This window comes from Vulpes lagopus, chromosome 6, assembly GCF_018345385.1.
Source record: "Vulpes lagopus strain Blue_001 chromosome 6, ASM1834538v1, whole genome shotgun sequence".
Taxonomy (NCBI): domain Eukaryota; kingdom Metazoa; phylum Chordata; class Mammalia; order Carnivora; family Canidae; genus Vulpes; species Vulpes lagopus.
Genome location: NC_054829.1, coordinates 34,511,156 through 34,519,778, shown reverse-complemented (window position 1 = coordinate 34,519,778; position 8,623 = coordinate 34,511,156). Strand labels below are relative to the sequence as shown.

General features: G+C 46.3%; 1 protein-coding gene across 2 annotated transcripts in view; it reads left to right on the top strand.

Moving 5' to 3' along the window:
* Window positions 1-87: 87 nt before the first annotated feature.
* ZBTB1 (zinc finger and BTB domain containing 1) overlaps window positions 88-8,623 on the top strand; it is a 28,204-nt gene continuing 19,668 nt past the window's right edge. Inside the window, exon 1 of one of the 2 annotated variants that reach the window (XM_041758651.1) lies at window positions 88-806. The gene's annotated coding sequence lies outside the window, so the exon portion shown is untranslated. The remainder of the gene's footprint in view (window positions 807-8,623) is intronic. The other variant, XM_041758650.1, reaches the window with a different exon arrangement.

Below are 8,623 nucleotides of genomic sequence, written 5' to 3'. Positions count from 1 at the left end.
GGGCCAAGGAGGCTGAGCCGCTGGAGCCGGGGAGGGGAGGCGGGCTGGGGTGGGGCATGGCGGGGGAAGTGACTCAAGGCCAGAGGCGGACAGACCCAAGGCAGGCGGAGTGGGGGGAGCGCGGGGAATGGGCGACCCGGGCCGACGGGCGGCGCGCGGGGCAGGACGAGGGCGCCGGCGCCCCCAGGACGCCAGGGGCGAACCGCGAGGGAACGCCCTGCTGCTGAGCCCTCCGGGGCAGGGGTCTGACATCTGGACGGAGTGGGAAAACGGCATCCTGCCCTTGGGGAGTCGGGAGGAGCCCAGTCCCATCCAGCTGTGCAAACAGGAGGAGGAGGAGGTCCCAAGCCTACCCTTGGGAGAGGGGCGCGAGGGGTGGTGAAGCCGCCGCCGCGCCGGCCCCCGCGGTGCGGGTTGCGCCAGCCTCCCCGGAGCCCGACGCAGAAACTTGTTGCAAACAAACAGGCGACCGCGGGTGCCCCTAGCAGCCAGCGGCGGAGTGGGTGGGCGGGCGAGAGGGAGGGGAAGGCTGGCGGACGCCGCAGCGAACTGGTGGGCAGACCCGGAGTCGCCGCGTAAGCGGGGCCGGCTCAGTGCGGTGCGGCAGGCGCGGCTGTGCGGCAGCGGAAGTCCTTTGTTGCAGCACAGTCCCTGGCAGAGCCAGAGCCTCTCCGCGCAGCCCAGCCCGAACGCCGCGCGCCGCCGCCACTGCAGCTCGCGGCCCCTTCGCCTCCGCCCGCCTTTCCCGTGGCCGGTTTGCCTTAAACTCCCTAAAACCTCCGCAGCCCCGGTTCCTGCCGCGGCCGGTGAGTATCTGCCAGTTGTGGGGCTATTTGCGCAACTTTGGCCCGGGCGGCAGGACGCGGGCCGCGGGCCTGGCGGAGTGCGGGGCCGGAGCGGCGCCGACCCGTGCGGGGATCCGGAGCGCGGAGGACGCGCCGCGAGGACCCGGCGGCGGGCGGCTGCCGGGCCGCCTGCTCGATCCCGCCGTTCGCCGGCGCGCGGGGTCCGGGACGTGCGGCCTCCCTAGGTCCGAAGCGAAGCCCCCGCGGAGACCAGTTCCCAAATTAGTTACCTTCTTTTCCTTTTCTTTCTCTGCCTTTATTTTTTTGGGGGGGGGGAGGGGAGGTGTAGACGGGAGGCGGGAGGACCGGGTTGATTGACGTGCCGGAGCCCGCTTCTCTCAACTTACAGCTGCGGCTCCTCGGCGGGTGGGAGGGGAAGTGTCCCGGAGCCCGAGGCCGCAGACTTGGGCGCGCTCCGAGGGAGGAGGCGTAAGAGCCGTGCAAATTCTTGCCACGCTCTTTTCCACCCCGTCTTGTCGGCACACACGCTTTTTGTTCAGTGAAAAGTAGTGAGTCTCGGGTTTGGGAATTTTCAGTGGAAAAGATGTGTTTCGTGGGAAGAAAGTGCTTTCGATTCCGGTGGTGGGCGCTTGCTAGAAGTTCTGTTAGTGTTGGGTAAATGTGTTGTAGATCGGGAGTGGTTACCACTAAAACACGTAGGCTTGGGTCTGAGCTGAGCCAGCCTCCCAAGCCTCCCTTTTTACCTAAGCAGCGCGTCTGTAGGATCTGAAAGGTTGACATGACCTTTTCCAAATTGGGAGCGTTGGGGGAGATGTCGATGAAAATCTTTGATGCTTTCTGGGGACAGTAGGGTATCCGTATGATACTACACCAGTCGAGCTTCAGCGTGGTAGGTACGCGCGGATTCTCCACTGGCCTAACTGTATTTCCATAGCCTATGTCTCACTGTCTCACAGCAGAACTATTACAGGAAAAATTTTCTCGAACCCAAGGAATAGTTCCAGGCTTTTTGAGGCGACTTTCTTGAATTCAAGGCACTTGGGAGCAGAATTGGTGAAGGATGCAGTTCTCATGTTAACTTCAAAACAATCGCTACCTTCTCCTCTGAAACCAAGAAATTCGATTCAATGAAATTTTGTCAGTGCGAATGAATACGATGGGAAAATTAGGACACAAAAAGATGAAGCTTGAATGATGGCTTAGCCATCACAACCTCAAAACTTTCTTTTTGATTCACTCGGCTGGCTATGTGATGCAGTCTCAATAAGTGAATGGGTTTGGGTGCTAGATGGGGGCTTCCTCATTTTTTTTTTTTTAAGATTTTATTTATTCACGAGAGACAGAGAGAGAGAGAGAGAGAGAGGCAGAGACACAAAGCAAAGGGAGAAGCAGGCTCCATGCAGGGAGCCCAATGCGGGACTCGATCCTGGCTCTCCAGGATCACGCCCTGGGCCGAAGGTGGCGCTAAAACGCTAAACCGCTGAGCCACCCGGGCTGCCTCAGGGGGCTTCCTCATCTTAAAAAGAATTGAAACATAGGGGTCATGAAACTATTTTCAAAGATCAATACAGTCTACAGTAGAGCCTTTAATTAACATCTTACATTCATTTTAAGAGATTTCTCCATTACGACCAAATTTTCATGGTGTAGAATAACCCAGGTTGTTTGTCCTTTCCTAAACCCCTTTCTATTCTTCCCACTCCAATGTGATGGCCTACTTGGGGGAATAAGTGAAGGAGCCCTGGTACATCATTGTCAGAGAAAAAAGAAACTATATTTAACCAGGACCTTAGCAGGGTATGAGCACAGTCTCAGCCACTTGCTCTGGACCTTGTGTTTTGATTCCACATTGACAGTGCTAAATTCTTGTAGTTTCCTTATTCTCATCTTTTGCAGGGCTCTGGAGAAGATAAGTTCATGGAGCCTTTTAAGAGTGTGTCCATTTTTCTTGCAGCACCATTTCCTATCCTAATGTGCAAGAGTAAAGCAGTAAAGGCCTGCTTTCAGGCCTTTCTTCCTCCAGCCAGGAAAGTGCTAAGCCTTTGCTATTAACCTTCTGGCCCAAAGGGGAGGAAACCATTTGGGATACAAAGGCAAAAAAGTTTCCATAGCTTTTTATTTTTACATTGTAATCTGTTGTCTTCCAAGAAAATGGAGTTGTATTTGAAAAACATCTGTTTGAGAGGTCACTTGGGTCTCTGTAAGTTGTTTTCTCCAGATATTTTTTCTTGTGCAAATATATTTTACCCTGAAATATTGACATTGTTATATGCTTTTATGTGAACCAAATTAAAAGTGGTTCATGTCTATTCTGTTTTTTTCTCAAAATGGAAACACTTATAAAATCTATGCTCTTGGTAAGAATTCAGCCTATACTAGAATACATAAAATACAAAAATGAATGTCATTGATTTCCAACAGTTACCCAGAGGTAACTGTTAACAGTCAATTCCTTGTTTAAAACAAGAAGAGGCAACATTTGATTCTGTGCTGTTGTATATGCTTCACTCTGCCTAAGGATGGCCTATGATGATTCATGGCCTTATGTTCTCTATTCCCTACTCAGGTTGGTGAGAATTGACTAGGGGGAGAAAAAGGGAATGTTTTGCATTGGACTGGTTTAAAATTCTATGATCGAGTAACAGATGTGAGCGTTTAAATATAACAGGGCTGCTATTTTAGGTTTGTCCTTATGAAGTACTTACAGTACCTTGGTGGGCTAGTTCTCATACTTTTTCATGCTAATGTTGAGGTCCAACCTCTGACGGCTTGATTTATACTGGTCAAACTTGTTTTAAAAAAAAAAAACAAAAAACAAATCTTCACATTTGTAGAGTTTCATAATTTCATAGTTGGGAAGGAGTAGCTATACTTGACATGAAGATCACTGCCTAGATATCCCTGTGCTGATATGGCATGAATGGTTCCCCTTGATTAGTATCTAGAGGTATAGCATGCAAAACATCAAGGAAAGAGAATTAGAATGAAGAAAGGAATTAATGACTCTGCAGTTTTTAGATGTGGCATGGAAGGAGATGGCACATACTTTAGATTTCTAACTATTCTTACATGGTGGCTTGTATGGTAACTACAGAAGATTTTAGTCAAAGTACAGAATCACTTATATTCAAGAAGGATGAGTGTAAAGTAGTTGATGATCTGAAAACAAAGCCCCAAAATAGTACATCGAAGTTTAATCACATTGATTATTTGAGAGTATTGGGGACATGGATTTTTTTTAATATTACTCTGCTTTGAATTTAAAATCATTTTCCAGGCAGCCGTGGTGGCTCAGCAGTTTAGAGAGCCCTTCAGCCCAGGGACTGAACCTGGAGACCTGGGATCAAGTCCCACGTCGGGCTTCCTGCATGGAGCCTGCTTCTCCCTCTGCCTGTGTCTCTGCCTCTCTCTCGGTCTCTCATGAATAAATAAATAAAACCTTTAAAAAATAAAATAAAATCATTTCTCAAATAATACTGGAAAATTAAAGAATTGAATCACCAACCAGATTTTCCATTTGTTATCTATGTGAGATACACATAATCCTTTTTCAAGATAACTAAAGAGCTTCATCCCCACTTTACATCTTTTAATATTAGGGAAGGGTTTGCTCTGATGGGCCGTGGGAGTCAGCAGATGGAAGGAGGGGATGGGGAAGGGGCAGGGCATTCTGCCTGCAATATGGGGGCTGTATGAGAGTGGGTGACTGGGAGGCTCAGGACGTTCCAAAGCAGCACTTCAGTTAATAGTCATTGCCAGGAAGAGTGTTGTCTGGTTTATAAAAGCTGAAACTTAGGGTGCTGAATCAAGACTCCAGAATTCGAGTCCCATCTTCTACTTAGAAAATGAGCACTTTGGTATCAACCACTAAACTTGTATTAACAAAATGAGGATTATGAAAATACCTATCTGAGGGTTATTTTGAGAATAGTTGTTTGATGTATGGGAAATTGCTTTGTAAATTTTTGAGGACTATGTAAGAGTTGCCATGATTGAAGTAATACAAAAAATTGGGTGCCTGGCCAGGCTCATTTAGTGAAACGTGTCTCCTGATCTCAGGTCACAACTTCAAGTCCCATAGTGGGTCTAGAGATTACTTAAAAGAAAGAAAGAAATTGGGCAGCCCCGGTGGCGCAGCGGTTTAGCGCCGCCTGCAGCCCAGGGTGTGATCCTGGAGACCCTGGATCGAGTCCCACGTCAGGCTCTCTGCATTGGACCCTGCTTCTCCTTCTGCCTGTGTCTCTGCCTCTCTCTCTCTTTGTGTGTCTCTACGAATACATAAATAAAATCTTTAAAATAAAAAAAAAAAAAGAAATTGATAAGCAAAATAAAACACCTACTTCAACATTTATTCATTCAAAACTAATCAAATACCAGGCAATTGTTAAAAGGCTCAGAGGATACAGTGAAGAAGATTAAGACAATGCCTTGATCTCAAGGAGCTTACAGCAAAGCAAGGGAGGCACATAATTAAAATCCCTGCCAAGAGTGTGTTGATAGACACAACATCCATTTTGGATGATACACTTTTTGTCACCGTATAGTTGTAGGTAGGGGCTGTCTTAGAAGAACAGGGAAGGGTCATTTTCATTACCCTGAGATCAGGGGAAGAAAAAAAAAAACACTCCCCAAAGAGTGAGCTGGACATCGAAAAGTTTCTGAGTAAAGGGAACAACATATATGAAAGCTTGAAAGCTTTTGCTGTGTAGGTCCCTCGGGATGAAGGGAAATCTTAAATAGATTTGAGACTTAAAAATGGAGTTAAGCTTCTTAGAATGAACACACTTTTTATGATACTCTTTTTATTGGTTTCATTTTCTTTTAATTAGCTAAGAGAGTGAAATTTTCAGGGTTTTGGTTGGAATTAAACAAGAAAAGGGTGACTATAACTGGAAAAATTGGAGACAGTACAATTTAAAAAGCTATGTGCATCTCCTGAGGGAAAGAGCCTGGGTAGCACTTCCTAGTGTCCTGGAGCTGCCTCACCAGCTGCTCATTCAGGAACAGTTACTGAATACTTAGTGTGTTGCACAGAAACAAGCTAACAGCCTTGCCTTCAGGTTGTACATAATCTAGTGGGGAGACCTAGGGACAGATACAAACTGTGGTATCCAATTCTTACGAGCATTTGCTCCTTGACAGCCATTGCCCGTGATAACTCTAAACAGTAGGATTATCATCCCCATTCTCAGATGAGAGAATTGAGGTACAAATTGCTCATGCAACCTGCTCGAGGTCATACACTTAATAAGTGGCAAAATCAGAATTTGAACCCAGGCAATCTGGTTAGTCTACGCTTTAACACCTGCTTTATGTTGCTGTTCTGATGATTAAAATATAGTGTAATAAGTGTAAAATAAGGAGGATACAGAGTAATATCAAAACCTAAAATAGGGGGCACCTAGCTGACTCAGTAGAGCATGCGACTTTTAATCTCAGGGTCATGAGTTCAAACCCCACATGGGGCATGGAGCCTACTTAAAAAAAATAATAATAAATAAAACGTTTGGGACGCCTGGGTGGCTCAGCAACTGAGCATCTGCCTTCGGCTCAGGGTGTGATCCTGGGGTCCCAGGATCCAGGCCTGCATTGGACTCCTTGCAGGGAGACTGCTTCTTCCTCTGCTTCTCCCTCTACCTGTGTCTCTGCCTCTCTTGCTGTGTCTCTCTTGAATAAATAAAAATCTTAAAAAAAAAAAAAAAACCTAAAATAGTGGGAAAGGGAGGTATTACAGAAAGTTTTCTGGAGGAGGTGATAAACTGATTCTCAGATATGTGGGAGGTTCAGGCAGAAGAACTAATTGGCATGAATAATAATGGAGATAAATACATTAAGTAAATAAGGTGGGCTTGGGAGGGGAACAGGGAGAGCAAGCCATTTTATGCTGCTTGAACATGAAGTAGCCAAACATAAGACCAGCTGGGTGGGCACTGTTGGCCTTGTATGCTTTGCTAAGGAGTTTTTACTTTAGCCTGAGGATATGTGAAGGGAACCATAGAACGTTTAAGCAGATTGAAATGGTCTGATTTTTGTTCTTTATGAATTGTTTGAAGTGAAGGATGGATTTGAGGAACCAGTTAAGGAGCCTTTTGCAATAACTCAGCAATGATGATAGGATCCTCAGGAGGGCAGGGAAAGTGGGGATGGAATAGAGGGGCAGATGTGAGAAATACTAGAAAATTGGTAAGACTTAATAGTTAACTATTAAGGGAGGGAGAAGTCCGGTGACTCCCAAGTACCCTGAGTGATTGGTGCATGGCAGTGCCAGCTGAGACAGAATACAGGGAGAGAAGCAGATTTAGGTGGGTCCTAAAGTCACAGAGGCACTCTGGAATAGATAGAAGTTCCACAAAATGAACCCTAAGAATACCAGTACCAATGCCACGTGCAAAAAGTCACTTCCTGATAAAGTTGCTGTTTGCAGAGAGAAGCCTGCTGTTCACACAGTGCCCTCTAGTGGTCAGAAGATGCCATGTTGCCTCTTTAAATGAACAGATCAAAATGTAGAGACTGCCTAGATTAAATACTTTTCCTCTTCTCTCTTTTTCTTTAAGATTCATTTATTTAAGAGGTACCTGGATGGCTCAGTCAGTTAATCGTCTGCCTTCAGCTTAGGTCATGATCTCGGGGTCCTGGGATAAAACCCTGGGTCAGGGCAGCCGGGGTTGCTCAGCGATTTAGCGCCGCCTTCAGTCCGGGGCGTGATCCTGGAGACCGAGGATCGAGTCCCACGTCTGGCTCCCTACATGGAGCCTGCTTCTCCCTCTGACTGTGTCTCTGCCTCTCTCTCTGTCTCTCATGAATAAATAAATAAAATCTTAAAAAATAAAAAAAATAATAAAGAAAAACCTAGGTTAGGCTCCCTGCTCAACAAGGAGTCTGGTTCTCTCTCCTTGCCTCTCCTCCTGCTTGTGTTCTCTCTCTCAAATAAATAAATAAAATCTTAAAAAAAAAAGGGGGGGTGGGATGCCTGGATGGCTCAGTAGTTAAGCATCTGCCTTCCAGCTCAGAGCGTGATCCTAGAGACCTGGATCGAGCCCCACATCGGGCTCTGTGCATGGAGCCTGCTTCTCCCTCTGTCTCTGCCTCTCTCTATCTCTCATGAATAAATAAATGAAATCTTTGGAAAAAAAAAAAGATTTATTTATTTGAGAGAGAGAAAGCAGGAGCACAAGTGGAGGAGGGGCAGAGGGAGAGAATCCTGAAGCCGACTCTTCTGAGTGCAGAGTCTGGCACGGGGCTCCATCCCAGGACCCTGTGATCATCACCTGAGTGAAACCAAGGGTCCAGTGCTTAACCACCTGAGCTACCCAGGTTCCCCTCTCCGCCTTTTGGAGAGAGAGAAATGTTCCAGAAACTATTATGTTCACTTTTCTTTCTCTATGGATAAGTTTACCTTTAGTAACACTTACCTTTAGTAGCAGCTTACCTTTAGTAACGCTTCACTTATTCAGAAGTTACTTGGTTGGCAATGTCAACTAACTAGTGCCCTGGCCAGAAACAAGAGTAAAGCAGAATTGTTGCCTATCAGCAATTAAAATAGATGAAACAAAGTGCAGGAATTAAAATCTGATTTTACAGATTACTTCCCTACGTCCTCTTTTGAAAATTAAGTTATGTAAACTCAGCTTCAATGGGTTTTTGTCTAATTTCATAACCCATAACAGACTGAAATGGTGGAGAGAGGGGATCAGCACCCCTTTTAGAAATGACAGCTGATGGCTTGACAAGCTAGGACACAGAAGATTACTAATCAGCCAACAAACCACGATCTCCCAAAGCACCACAATCTCAGGCCATTTTGTGTAGGTGCAAAC